General features: G+C 36.8%; 1 long non-coding RNA gene across 2 annotated transcripts in view; it reads right to left on the bottom strand.

Annotated features, from left to right (window-relative positions):
- Nucleotides 1–1,603: 1,603 nt before the first annotated feature.
- The window catches only part of LOC145806206 (uncharacterized), a 38,179-nt gene continuing 26,992 nt past the window's right edge, over nt 1,604–12,790 (bottom strand). Inside the window, exon 3 of one of the 2 annotated variants that reach the window (XR_014348968.1) lies at nt 1,604–1,857. This is a non-coding gene — a long non-coding RNA (uncharacterized LOC145806206). Of the gene's footprint in view, nt 1,858–8,470; nt 9,201–12,790 lie in introns of those variants that run through there. The other variant, XR_014348969.1, reaches the window with a different exon arrangement.

Below are 12,790 nucleotides of genomic sequence, written 5' to 3' on the forward strand. Positions count from 1 at the left end.
TAATGGTCCTCATGCAATAATATGCTAGTATATTTAGATGGGAAAAGGCTAGAATTCTCATAAATAAAGAGCAATTGCCAAGCAACATAGCACCGCACAAAGTGCTTACACAGACCTATAACACTCAGTCAACACCACCAACTTTTGAAGCAATTAGGGTTGAAAGGGATGGAGGAACTTCCTCCACATTAAAAATAGGAAAAATACTCTCAGCCAACCCCACGAGCTTCCAAAGCAATTAAGACGGTGGACCAGGTTGTTCTATTATGTGCACTCGCACCGTAATAATGGGCATCTTGTTGTAATATGCTAGTACATAGAGATGAGAAAAGGCTAGAATTCTCATATATAGAAAGCATTCGCCAAGCAAAATAGCACAACACAAAGATCTTAAACGGAGCTAGAACACTCAGTCAACACCACTAACTTTTGAAACAATTCAGGCTAAAAGAGATAGGGGAACCTCCTCCACATCGAAAATAGGAAAAATACACTTAGTTTACCCCACGAGCTTCTAAACCAATTAAGATGGTGGACCAGGGTGTTCTATACTGTGCATTCACACCCTAATAATGGGTCTCATGCTATAATATGCTAGTTTATTTAGATGGGAAAAGGGTAGAATTCTCATAAATAAATAGCAATTGCCGAGCAACATAACACAGCACAAAGAGTTTAAACAGAGCTAGAACACTTAGTCAACACCACCAATTTTTGAAGCAATTAAGGCTAAAAGGGATTAGGGGACCTTTTCTACATTAAAAATAAGAAAAATATACTCAGCCTACTTCACGAGCTTCTAAATCAGTTAAGAGGGTGGACCATGGTGTTTGTTCTATGCATTCGCACCCTAATAAAGGGCCTCATGCTATAATATGCTAGTATAGTTAGATGGAAAATGGCTAGAATTCTCATAAATAAATAGAAATTGCCAAGCAACATAGCACATCATAAAGAGCTTAAACAAAGCTAAAACATTCAATCAATACCATAAACTTTTGAAGCAATTACGGTTGAAAGAGACGGGGGAACCTCCTCCAGATTAAAAATACGAAAAATACACTTAGCCTATGCCAGAAGCTTCTGAAGCAATTAAGAGGGTGGAACAGTATGAGAACTGTAATATACAAATCAAATAAATAATTAAGTAATAATTATTTTGCTTATGAATCTTTAAGTGTAAACTAAATATTATTGGAGGGTCTTTTAATTAATTTTAAAACCTAAAATAAATTTATCGTGAACTTCTTCAATTTAGAGGCAAGATTTAGTATTAAAAAAAAAAAAAAGGTAGGCAGGCAAGTTGGTAAGTATATTTTGATATAATAATAGTTATGTTTTATTTAAATTAATGGAGATAGAAAATAAAATAATATAAAGAGATAATAATTTAGAGCCTTTTCTTTAGATATATATATATATAGGAACCCTAGGTTGCCTAATACAATTTATAGTAGCGTAGCAACCACGGGAGAGAGAGAGGTTGAGAAAAAAGAAGAAAAAAAAAAGTTGCAAACAAGGAAGAATTTTTGGGTGTGTGGGATGCAATGCCCCCAAAATAAATGCATAAATCAATCATTCATAATATCCATAGACATAGAAGAATAAAATATACATCCATTCATCAGAGTATTCTTTACAAAAAGTATTACATGTTGACAATAAAAGTAAATGCCCTACGAGCTTACAACTTTCCAAGTCAACACTTGGTTACAACAAAAGAGGGTCAGAAGCCCTTTACAATTAAAGCCCTCAGCTTGGAAATAAAACATATAACATAAAAGAAAATCAACAAAAGAAGCCTGCTGCCTCTAAATCACCCAAGCTAGGTCCTTGGAGGCAGTATGTCTCCTGTACCTGAAAATGATGTCTCATATAGTATGAGCCAAAGCCCAGTCAAGATATGCTAAACCAAAAATGAGAAATAACTAAAGCATTAGCATCTGATAAATGTTCAACACATATGCATCGTTACACATCATTTTTTTATAATCCATCAATATTGATATTCATCTTTCAACCTAGTTTCATTTATATTTCCAATTCACTTTATTGACATGGTTCGTTTATCCAAGTAATTCAAATGAGACTACAACTCATAAAACAACACTTCGATTCATTAACAAATCAAAATGAGACTACAACTCATATTATCAACACTTCAATACATTAACATCATTCAAATGTGTAAAAGGTTTCGGAACTTTCACCCTGGATACTTCGGCCAACTTAATTATCAATGGAGTTCATCCCCTATCTCCTCTCAAACTGTGGAGTACATCCCTTATCTCCTTCCAAACCATGGAGTACATCCCCTATCTCCCCCAAACAAAGATACGTATACAATGTATTTAAACACTTCATCATATACAATGATCATTTAATGCACATACTCAATGTATTATTCCAAACGTCATATTCAATGACATATTCCAATTGATTAGTTTCAGTTTACCTAATCATCATGCAACTCTACAACAATTATGGCTATCCTCCACCGATAGCCAAAAACAGTTATTTTTAAACAGATAATTAAGTTTATCAAACAGATAAATTATACATTTTCCATATGTAAGCGATTTTCAATCCGACTATACCAATTTATTACATTTCTCCCCAATTTCATCATTCTCAAACCAATTTCATATCTATACGAAATAATTAATTTAATTTCCAATTAGGGCAAATCTTCCCCTTTTCAACCATCAAATCCCAAATATTCAATTTCATCAATTTAACACAAATGAGCCCATTCTCAAGACCTCACATACACATTATAGTCCAAAGACATGAAAACCCCAATTTTTAGACATTTCAAATTTCAAACCCTAACTTCCCAAAATTTCCAACTCTCACCATTTATACAAAATGACTAACATTTATGTTAAGACTCATAAGAAGGAGTAGTTTATCCCTACCTCAAATAAAGAGACTCAAAGGAGATGATGAATAAAACTCAAGATGCTCCAAATCCAAGAATTTTCGGATCAAAATGTAGTCCATGCGATACTCCACCCTTTTTACAAAGGAAGTAGGATGGAAACCCTCTAGATCAAGTGTTTTGGTAGATAGAAGAAGTGTGTAGAGAGAGAGAGTGTGTCGGATCTAGGGTTTGGAGAGAAATGGAGATGAAAAAGTGATGTATAAACCCGCTGCTGCGAACTAATATATGCAGGGCTCGCTCGAGCGAAGGAGTGGTCGCTCGAGCGACCAGACACAAAAGGGTCTCGCTCAAGCGCAAGAAGCGTTGCTCAAGCAAAAAATGAGAAGCTTCAAGCCTACAACCCAGACGCACGCTCAAGCGCAAGAGTGTTCGCTCGAGCGAAGAAACACAAAACATATAGCTCGCTCGCTCGAGCGACAAAAGCCTCACTCGAGCAAAGAATACCAACCTTCAGGTTTTTCAAAAACGCAGATGCACACTTGAGCACAAGAGTTCTCGCTCGAGCAAGAGTTCTCGCTCGAGCGAAGAGACACACCACACAAAGCTAGCTCGCGTGAAGAAACTAAGACCCACGGCTCGCTCGAGCGACAAAAGCCTTGCTCGAGCGAAGAAGCCAAAATCTGGACAGCAAGCATTTGTTTCAACTTACAACCAACCTATCCCAAATCTGACCAACACATCCCACAACTCAAATACAAAGAATTTAATGATGGAAACAAGAATTAGACAACAACAGACAACCTCGGTACCTAAGTCCGGAACACAATATATGACGGGGAAAAACCGGGATCGCTATAGGTAGGTCTCTATCTTTCTTCTTCCTTCTGTTTTTGTTCTTTATCATTACTCTATTATTATTTAATTCATTGATAGAGAGGTTGTAGGTTTATGTATTTTGTGTATATATACATTGTTAAGAAACTTGAGGAAATAAATTGTGTATAAAGAATATGTGTAATTCTTAGTTTAAAAATTCTATACAAAACCACAAACTTTAAAAATCGAGAAATCATATCAAACGGATGAATTTTGAGCTGAAATTTTTACAGTAGATTAATTACATATTGAATTGCATATTAGAATTTTCTCATAATTTTTGGGAGTCAAAATCTATATTAACCGATGCGTTTAACTGGTGTAAAACAATAACTTCGGAAATGTCGTTCTCCTTGGATATAACTCTAAAAATTATCAAATCAGGGTCATTAGAACCGATTACGAGTCTAGTTTCTTACACTTTTGACCTTGCCTTGATTGCTCATGTATACTAAGAGAACCATTAATTTCTTTAAAGTGCTATAGAAAACATCAATTTGGGCATAATTAATTGTAAATAATTATGTTGATAAACAAATCAAGTAAAACCAATTGGATTCGAAACTTAGGATATATTAGTTGTTATCTGGCAGGTTTTGGAATTTTCGAATAGCGTGGAGTGAGTTTTTAATTTTCAAAGTTAGCAAATAGATTGGGCAAACTTGTCTAAAATTCTATTTTATCTTAAAGTCACTTTTAATTAAGTTTCGATCTGAATCCATGTCATGAGTAATTTGAGAACTTGAAGAACATCAACTTGGGTATTATTTAACAGTAACAGGGAGTGGCGTTAAGCTGTGTTAGTGCACTTTAATTTGGGGTTACTTAGTTCATTATTCCTTTTAGTATGTTTGAATTAGTAGTAAAGTGTAGTTTTAATACTTTGTTCAGAGTACTAGTTGGACTTTCATACTTTATTCAAGAATTTTATTATGCCGTGTTTAGGTGAGTAGTTGCATGCTACATATTTTTATAAATGTTCTCCTACCCTGAACTGTTGGAAAATTAAATTCTTATTTCAAAACTAAACTGTTTTGATATATTATTATATTATCAATGGAATTAAATTATTTCTAAAACATGTGTAAACTTGGCATATGGTAAACTATTTGTTATGGTCTCATGTTTACAATGGTTATAGCGATCCCGGGTTTACCCTTGTTATACCGTGATCCGGACATGTGTCCGTGGATGTTGGTAGTTGTTTATTATTGTGTTTACATCCTTTTACTTCGTATTTGAGTTATAGGATGTGTTGGGTGGTTTTGTTTCAGGTTGGTTGAGTTTAGAAACCAAAACTAGTTGCCCAGATTTTTTGACCTGTCCGCTCGAGCGGAGGTGTTGGCGCTCGAGCGGGGAATACATCCATCCAGTATCTTGTTGTGCAGTGTTGTGAGCTCGAGCGTAGGGTTGGGAGCTCGAGCGGAGGCCTGGTTCTGCAAAAGTGCTGGGCGAGTGCATTCTGCGCTCGAGCGGGAGGTTGGCCGCTCGAGCGTAAGTCTGTGAGTGGCCGCTCGAGCGGGGTGTTTTACGCTCGAGCGGAGACCTGGGTTAAAGTCCCGAAGTTGTGACTTTCCAAATCACTTTTTCACTTTCTCTTCTCTCTCTTACTTTTCCAAAATCACCATTGTTGAGCCTCTCACTCTAGACTCTACCTTCTTTCTAGGTTTTGATCTAGTAGGAGTGATTTACTCACCTTTGGCCTTTATAAAAAAGTTGTTGATCGTCGAGGGCTACATTTTAATCTGAAAATCACGGGTTTTGGAGCACGTTGGGTTTTGTCGTCTTCTCCTTTGGGACTCCGAATTTGAGGTAGGGATATCCTACTCCTCTCTATGGATTTTGTCTCTAAATTTTGGTATTTTGAGATGTTGGGGTTGGTTTGGTAATTTTGTGAAAGTTTGGGGCTTTTGTGTAATTTTACAAAGGTTGGGGTTTTATTCATAATAAACCTAGATGCATGTTTGGCATGGAAAAATGGAATGATTGTTGAATCATTGATGAAAATGGGACCTAAGGGTTGAAATAGTAATTATGGAAAATGGCCTAATTACATTGTTTAATTAATTGGGATAATTAATTGGTGAGAAATGAGAAAATAAAATGTTGATTGAATATCCATTTGTGCATTTATTTTCTGTTTTAGAAATAACTGCTTGGGGCTATCGGTGGAGGATAGTCGAGATTGTTGTAGACAATGCATGATGATTAGGTAAACGGAAACTAATCAATGGAATGTGTCATGGAACTTGACGGTTGATAGAATACATTAATTGTGTGTATTGTGTGATTGTATATAGAACCAATGTGTTTATATACGTTATGTGTAGAGGAGGAGATAGGGGATGTACTCCGCGGTTTAGGGGAAGATAGGGGATGTACCTCTAAACCGAATAGGTATTGGGAGGAGATAGGGGATGAACTCCGTAGACAGAGCTCATATGCTTGTCTAGAGAAGTGAAGATAGAGCTCATATGCTTATCTTTGTGAAGTGTGGATACAGCTTGTATGCTTATCTGTGGATATTGTTGATATACATATCTGTTGTAGAATGTGGATACAGCTTGTATGCTTATCTGTGGATATTGTTGATATACATATCTGTTGAGAATGTGGATATAGCTTCTATGCTTATCTGAATGTGAGATATAGTTTTTATACATATCTATGGAAATGATGATAGAGCTAGCATGCTTATCTGTTGAAAAAGGGAAAATGAAAAGTAATTGGGACTTGTAAGTCGTTGACATAAATATGTAATTTATGTGATTGTATCAGTGTTGACCAACTATCAATTGCTAATGTTTTAGTCATTGTCCATGGTTGGTTTAGTGTATTTCTACTGGGCTGTGGCTCACCCTATATGGGAATATCATTTTCAGGTACAGGAAGCATGCCACCTCCAAGGACATAGCTGGGAGGCTAGTGGCGGGCATAGTTTTGTCGTTTTACTTTTGATGTATTACATGTAATTTCAAGCCAAGGGCTTAATGTGTAAACGAGTTAGAACTCTTTGTTGTAACCAAGTGTTAACTTGGAAAGCTGTAAGCCCGTAGGGCATTTTGTTATGAGGTTAACATGTAATACTTACGTCTTGGAATTCTAATGAATGAAAGGAATGCAGTTAGTTTAAATGTAAATGCATGTCTTATCTGATGGGTTTATTGTTATTATTTTGAGGGCGTTACAATGGTGAACTACCATGTTTTGCGAAATAAAATTGTATTGGTCATCTGGACCATCTGTATATTTTAGTCTAGGGAAATTATTTCACTGTGTGTGATGACTCTGGCCACTAGGGAATAGATCCGGATTGGGCCGTGATGACTCTAGTGCCCAACGATTGTAAGGAAAAGACCTAGACTAGGCTAGGTGACCTTCAATCGGATCGACTTAGAGAAAAGACCCGGGTTGCCACCCCGAGGATGACTCTTGATTCAATATTGGATCCAACGGGCTTATTACCTTGAGAAATTTGTGGCATGTTACTTGTTAATTGGTGTTCATGTTGTAATATGTTTTAAATAGAGAATGTCATTTATCATGTTCTCAAGAGACATGAGTATTTTAACCGTTGAACTATGAAACCTTCTTTTTTAAACAAATTATCTTTATCAAAACTGTATGTCAATCTAGTTTATGGGATATAAATTTTATTTTAGAATTAAACCCTATTTTCAAAACTGTATTTACTATCTATGTTGCTACTCACTGAGCTACCAGTTAACTTAGTTGTCTATCACTTCTAGGTGTTAGAAGGACTTAGAGTAAACTCATGGTGTGGCAGGGACTTAATTGCATGGACCTCTAGGACATTCATTATTTTGTTTTAGCTTGTTATGTCGGTTTTGTGAATACAACATGGTTGGATTTTATTTAAAATTAACTTATTTTGTGGGCGGTTTGTGTTCCATTTACTATATATTTTTGGAAGTTGGTTATAGATGGTTTTACCATTTATACTTGTGACAGGTCACTGGTTTGGGTTTTGATTTATTTATTTATGGGCTATCGTCACATTTATTCTTTGTGATTTTGGGTTCATGTTTAAAGCTTACGTGTGTCTTGGACTTAGTCCCTGTTGGCCACGGCCGGCCATACCCGGGTTTGGTGTGTGACAACCAGGGTGTTCTATTATGTGCCATACCTTATCAACCTCACTGTTTTCATGCAGGTATATCATTTCCTTGCTATATCACACTACATTCCGTACGAACCCTATCTTAATTTTGTTTTATCCAATTCTATACATCCATGTATACATATACACTTGTCAAAGTGCCTAAGAAAGCAATTTCAAAATTATATTTATAATGTTTTTTTTATAAAAAAAAAAGACAATATTGACTTAAATTTGTTTAGTAATTGAGTGATAAAAATACCTACTTTATTTGCAATTTGGAAAAACACTGTTGGGAACATGGCTCATAAGCAGCTTATTTGTTTATTTATTTCACATAAACTCTCTATTTTTTTACACATCTTTTACAATAAATAAAAAAGTTAAAAAATAAATCATACCCAAAACAACCTAAGGCTAAAAGTGATGGGGGGAACCTCCTCTAAAAATAGGAAAAATACACTCAATCAACACCACGAACTTCTAAAGCAATATTAAGACTGGAAAGGATGGGTGGACATCCTACAGATCTTTTACACTTTTTTTTCGGATTTGGGAGGGGGAGGGGGGGGGGGACCATGCAAAAGGCAAAGAAAAATGATCACATAAATTACTAAGGACCATGCATATCTGCTATGATAGCAGAGAAAACACATTCAAGGCAAGCTGAGCCAACTTGTGAGCCACTTGATTGCCTTATTAATCCTACTCAAAAAAACAAGACAATCTCCATTGAATTTTAGTCACAATTGCTCTAATAACTGACAATCTTCATTAAGTCCTGTAAGAGTATCTTCAACGGTACATCAATTTTTTCACTAAATTTAAGTAAAAGCTCCCTTTGATAGCAAGTGCTCTAACGGAAGGTTTTTGTAGTTTCATCAAACCACCGGTCAACTGGGCGGACGATTGGCCAGTCAACCATCCAGTGTAATATTGTCACGACCCAAACCCACCCCTATAGATTTAACGTTGTAGCCGGCCAGTAATCCTTGGATTACCAATGGCCTCTTAACATAATAACATATAATTAGGGCCTGCGGAAGCAAATACATCGAGTTGTGAAGACATACATGGGACAGATAATCTTAAACTCTCTTTTTCTTTTTTTTTTATCATACAAGTGATGTCAAAAGATACAGTATTTACACGTTACTTCATGTACATATAAACAGAAAAACTTGTTCGTGGAGCAAAAGAATAAAAACACAACCACTAGACTTGACTTAATCTGAAACCTTCTCGGAAGGCACAAAGGTTGGCTGACAAAAACTGAGACGCCAGGTCCTCAACTATGAGCCTAGTCACGTGCCTGATCACCTATATACATAATATAAACAGTGAGCGGGAGCCCAGCGAATAATAACTGAGTAAAAGGTTAAATAAATGATGTCCCATAACTAAGTCCGTACATAGAATAGATTCATATACGTATTCTTGTTTGAGTCATTGACAGAAATCAGAATTCATGCTTGATCATACATGGTTTATCCGTTAGCGCGAACAGATCATATCCAGAGAGCATCATAGAACATACTTGTCAGTTCCATAGAGGAACCTCCGGCCAGGTACGGATAACTTGTCAGTTCCTTAAAGAAACTTTCGGACTAAGAACGGATAACTTGTTAGTTCCATATAGGAACCTCTAGCCCGGTATAGATAACTTGTCAGTTCCATAAAAGAACCACCGGTCCAAGTACATATTGCATACTTGAATCACAGCATTAATGTCACAATTATTTGTCAGAGGTGGACAATCATTCATAGTGCAAAAATCATAGCATTCGTAGAACAGATCTTATTCCATACACAGAAAATAATTTAATTTGAACAAAACTTTATTAAGTTATTACTCACAATTAATAGAGGGCTCCAAGGCAAAAAAAATAGAATGGGCAAATGAGACGTCTTGTGGCGCGTGACCTACACAGTTGCAAAATGAACACACACTGAATTACACACCCAGAAACATTAACTTAAATCTTTTCTTATCTTGGTGTGTTTTTACTTCTTATCATTATTATGGTGTCTTAATCTTGGCTTAGGAATACCTACGATGCAATGAGGATGCTAAAATGCACTCGAAAACACTTAACAAAATTTGCTAAAAACAGGGGTCTCGCTCGAGCGGACATGCAAAATGCGAGTGGTCGCTCGAGCGTACATTCCTTCGCTTGAGCAGTCTATAAAGTTTGCAAAAGTGCTAGTTGCTTCATTTTTCCGCTCGATACTCGCTCAACGCTAGCTTGAGCGTGAGACTCATTCCCTCGCTCGAGCACAACTTTTGTCGTTCGAGCGGTCTGCAAAACACGCAAACTTTTGAGAGCATGCATTTCACGCTCGAGCAAACCTCTGGTCGCTCGAGCGGAAGTGTGAAAATGAAGGTGGTCACTCGAGCGTAGAATCCGTCGCTCGAGCGGGGAGGTTGAATTCAAAAATTTCCAGACTCACCTCCAAGCTTCCAAACTCAACTTAAATACTACAAAACGCATCCTTTTGGGCCAAAAACTTAAGAAAACTCTTGTAAACTTGAAAAACATGGTAAATTCAAAATCAATTCAACAAAATCAAGGTTCAAGAGCATGTGATGTATGCAAAACCAAAACCAATTCTTTGAAAACATAACCATATACATCATGCATGCAAAGGTGTAAGTTCTAAGTTTCCAAAACATGATCCAATGAGGTGGTCATCAGGGAGACATCCAAGGTCGGGGTTGTTACAAATATTTTCACAAATTTTTACCTTGAGGTGGTCATCCGGGAGACATCCAGGGATACACCCGATGGTGAAAATCCAACATCAATGAACAGTAACTTGATAAAAGGTCCATTGATCCTCAAATTGATAAAAGAAAAGTGAAAATCTAGATTTGATGATGGCTTTGATGAACCATGGGACATGGTCTAACATCCTCCATATTAAAAATAGGAAAAATACAAAGTACGAAGGATGCCAAAATTCTACCAACACATCTCGTTTCGGAACCAAAAACTAAGGGGGACTCTAACCTGGACACAAGAGGCGCTATCCAAACTGGTGGGTTTCACCAAAGATCCCATTTTTGTAATTTGAACAATTTTATTTTTTAGAATTCGTCGATCCAATAATTATAATTTATTTATTTTAAGAAAACGATATACAACCCCACTTTGTGGATTTCCTTTATAGACCCAATGATGTGTAAGAAAGATGATTAATAATTAAAAAATATATAAGAGAGAGAGTTGCCTTAAATATTATAATAAGTAGCCACATCATTTGATTTGAAATTATGTTTCACCATTTGGGCTTGAATAATAACTCTTTATTTTATTGCTTTTTAAAAATAAAAATAAAAATGAATAGTTTATTTTCAAAATTACACTTGCGATTTATTATTTTTAGAGACAAACACGATAAAATGAAGATGCTATAATTATAGGATCAAAATAATTTTTAATGCAGATGATATACACAAAAGGTCATAAAAAATGAACGATTCATTTCATTGAAGCAAGGCCCGTGATGAATCACACGGCGTTGGCCGGATCAACACTTTAGATCTAGATTGGAGAGAGTTCTCACCCTAAAACTATACATTCAAATTTATATAAAAAAAAAAAAAAAACTAACAACATTAATATAAAATTAAATTTTAAACACCCATACATACCACGGATAAAATGTTTTTTTTTTTTTTGGTATGTAAAAGTTATAGCATATATATTAAACAACATAACCAAACATCAAGCAAGTATATATCCTTGTACAATAGCAGATAGCACAAGACATCAGCACAGAGAACCCCTCTCCCAAATAATAATAATAATAATAATAATAATAATAATAATAATAATGACGAATTTAAACCTAGTTCAATATAATAAAGATTTCACTTTTCTTCTTTTCCTCCTAAATATTACACAAATTCACATAAATTAACTCATAAAATGTGACACAAATACTCATAAAACTGTGTAATTTAAGTCAAAAATATATAAGTAACTAACATTCAATATGTCTTGCACACTCAAGAATTTTCCATACATTTCAAAATCTAAATTGCTTCTTGATCTTTTCCATCATTAGATCACTGCTTGACATCCATAATACCTAAGGGTGTAAATTTGGCCTGGCCTGGCCCGACCCGGTCCATGTCAGGCCTCGTGGGCTCCAGCCAAAATTCGGGTTGTGCCAGGCCGGGCCACGAACCAGAAAATTAGGCCCAAGCCCAGGGAGTATTCAGGCCTTGAGCAGGCCGATGGGTCAGGCCTTAGGCCGGGCCCGAGGGCCTGGGCCTGGGGTCGGGCTTGGGCAGACTTAAACAAATTTTTTCGTTTTTTGTTATTTTTCCAACGAAAATTTTATTATTTTCCACTAAAAAAGACATTAGGCCTCGGGCAGGCTCGACCCTTAAGCAGGCCAATGGGCTAGGCCGAGCCAAGCTTCAAAACGATGGCCCAAGCCTAGGCCTAGGGTCTCAAGCTGGGCTCAGTCCCAAACGAGCCCAAACAGACCGAGCTTACCTCGAGCCACGGGTGGGCTTTGTTCCGCCCACGGGCCAATTTTACACTCCTAATAATACCCCATCATTATACCACTGTCTGCCATCCATAATACCCACCATCATAGGACAATGCACCATACCACTTGAGTGATATTCTTATGCTTAGTAGGCACCAACATTGTGAAGCTACGAATGGCAAAGAGACAGAGACACAAAAAGAGAGAGAAAGAGAGCGGGGACCATTGAATCAGAGGAGAGGGAGATAGGAGTGTAAAAATGGCCCCGAGCCCGTGGGCGGTCCGAAGCCCGCCCTTTGCCCAGGCTGTGCCCGACGTGTTTAGGCCTAGGCTAGAGCCTAGCAGGAGACCCTGGGCCTGGGCCTGGGCTTGGGACATCATTTTGAAGGCCAACCCGGCCTGTG

Source organism: Camellia sinensis, chromosome 13, assembly GCF_055761805.1.
Source record: "Camellia sinensis isolate YWXY chromosome 13, ASM5576180v1, whole genome shotgun sequence".
In the NCBI taxonomy this organism is placed as follows: Eukaryota; Viridiplantae; Streptophyta; class Magnoliopsida; order Ericales; family Theaceae; genus Camellia; species Camellia sinensis.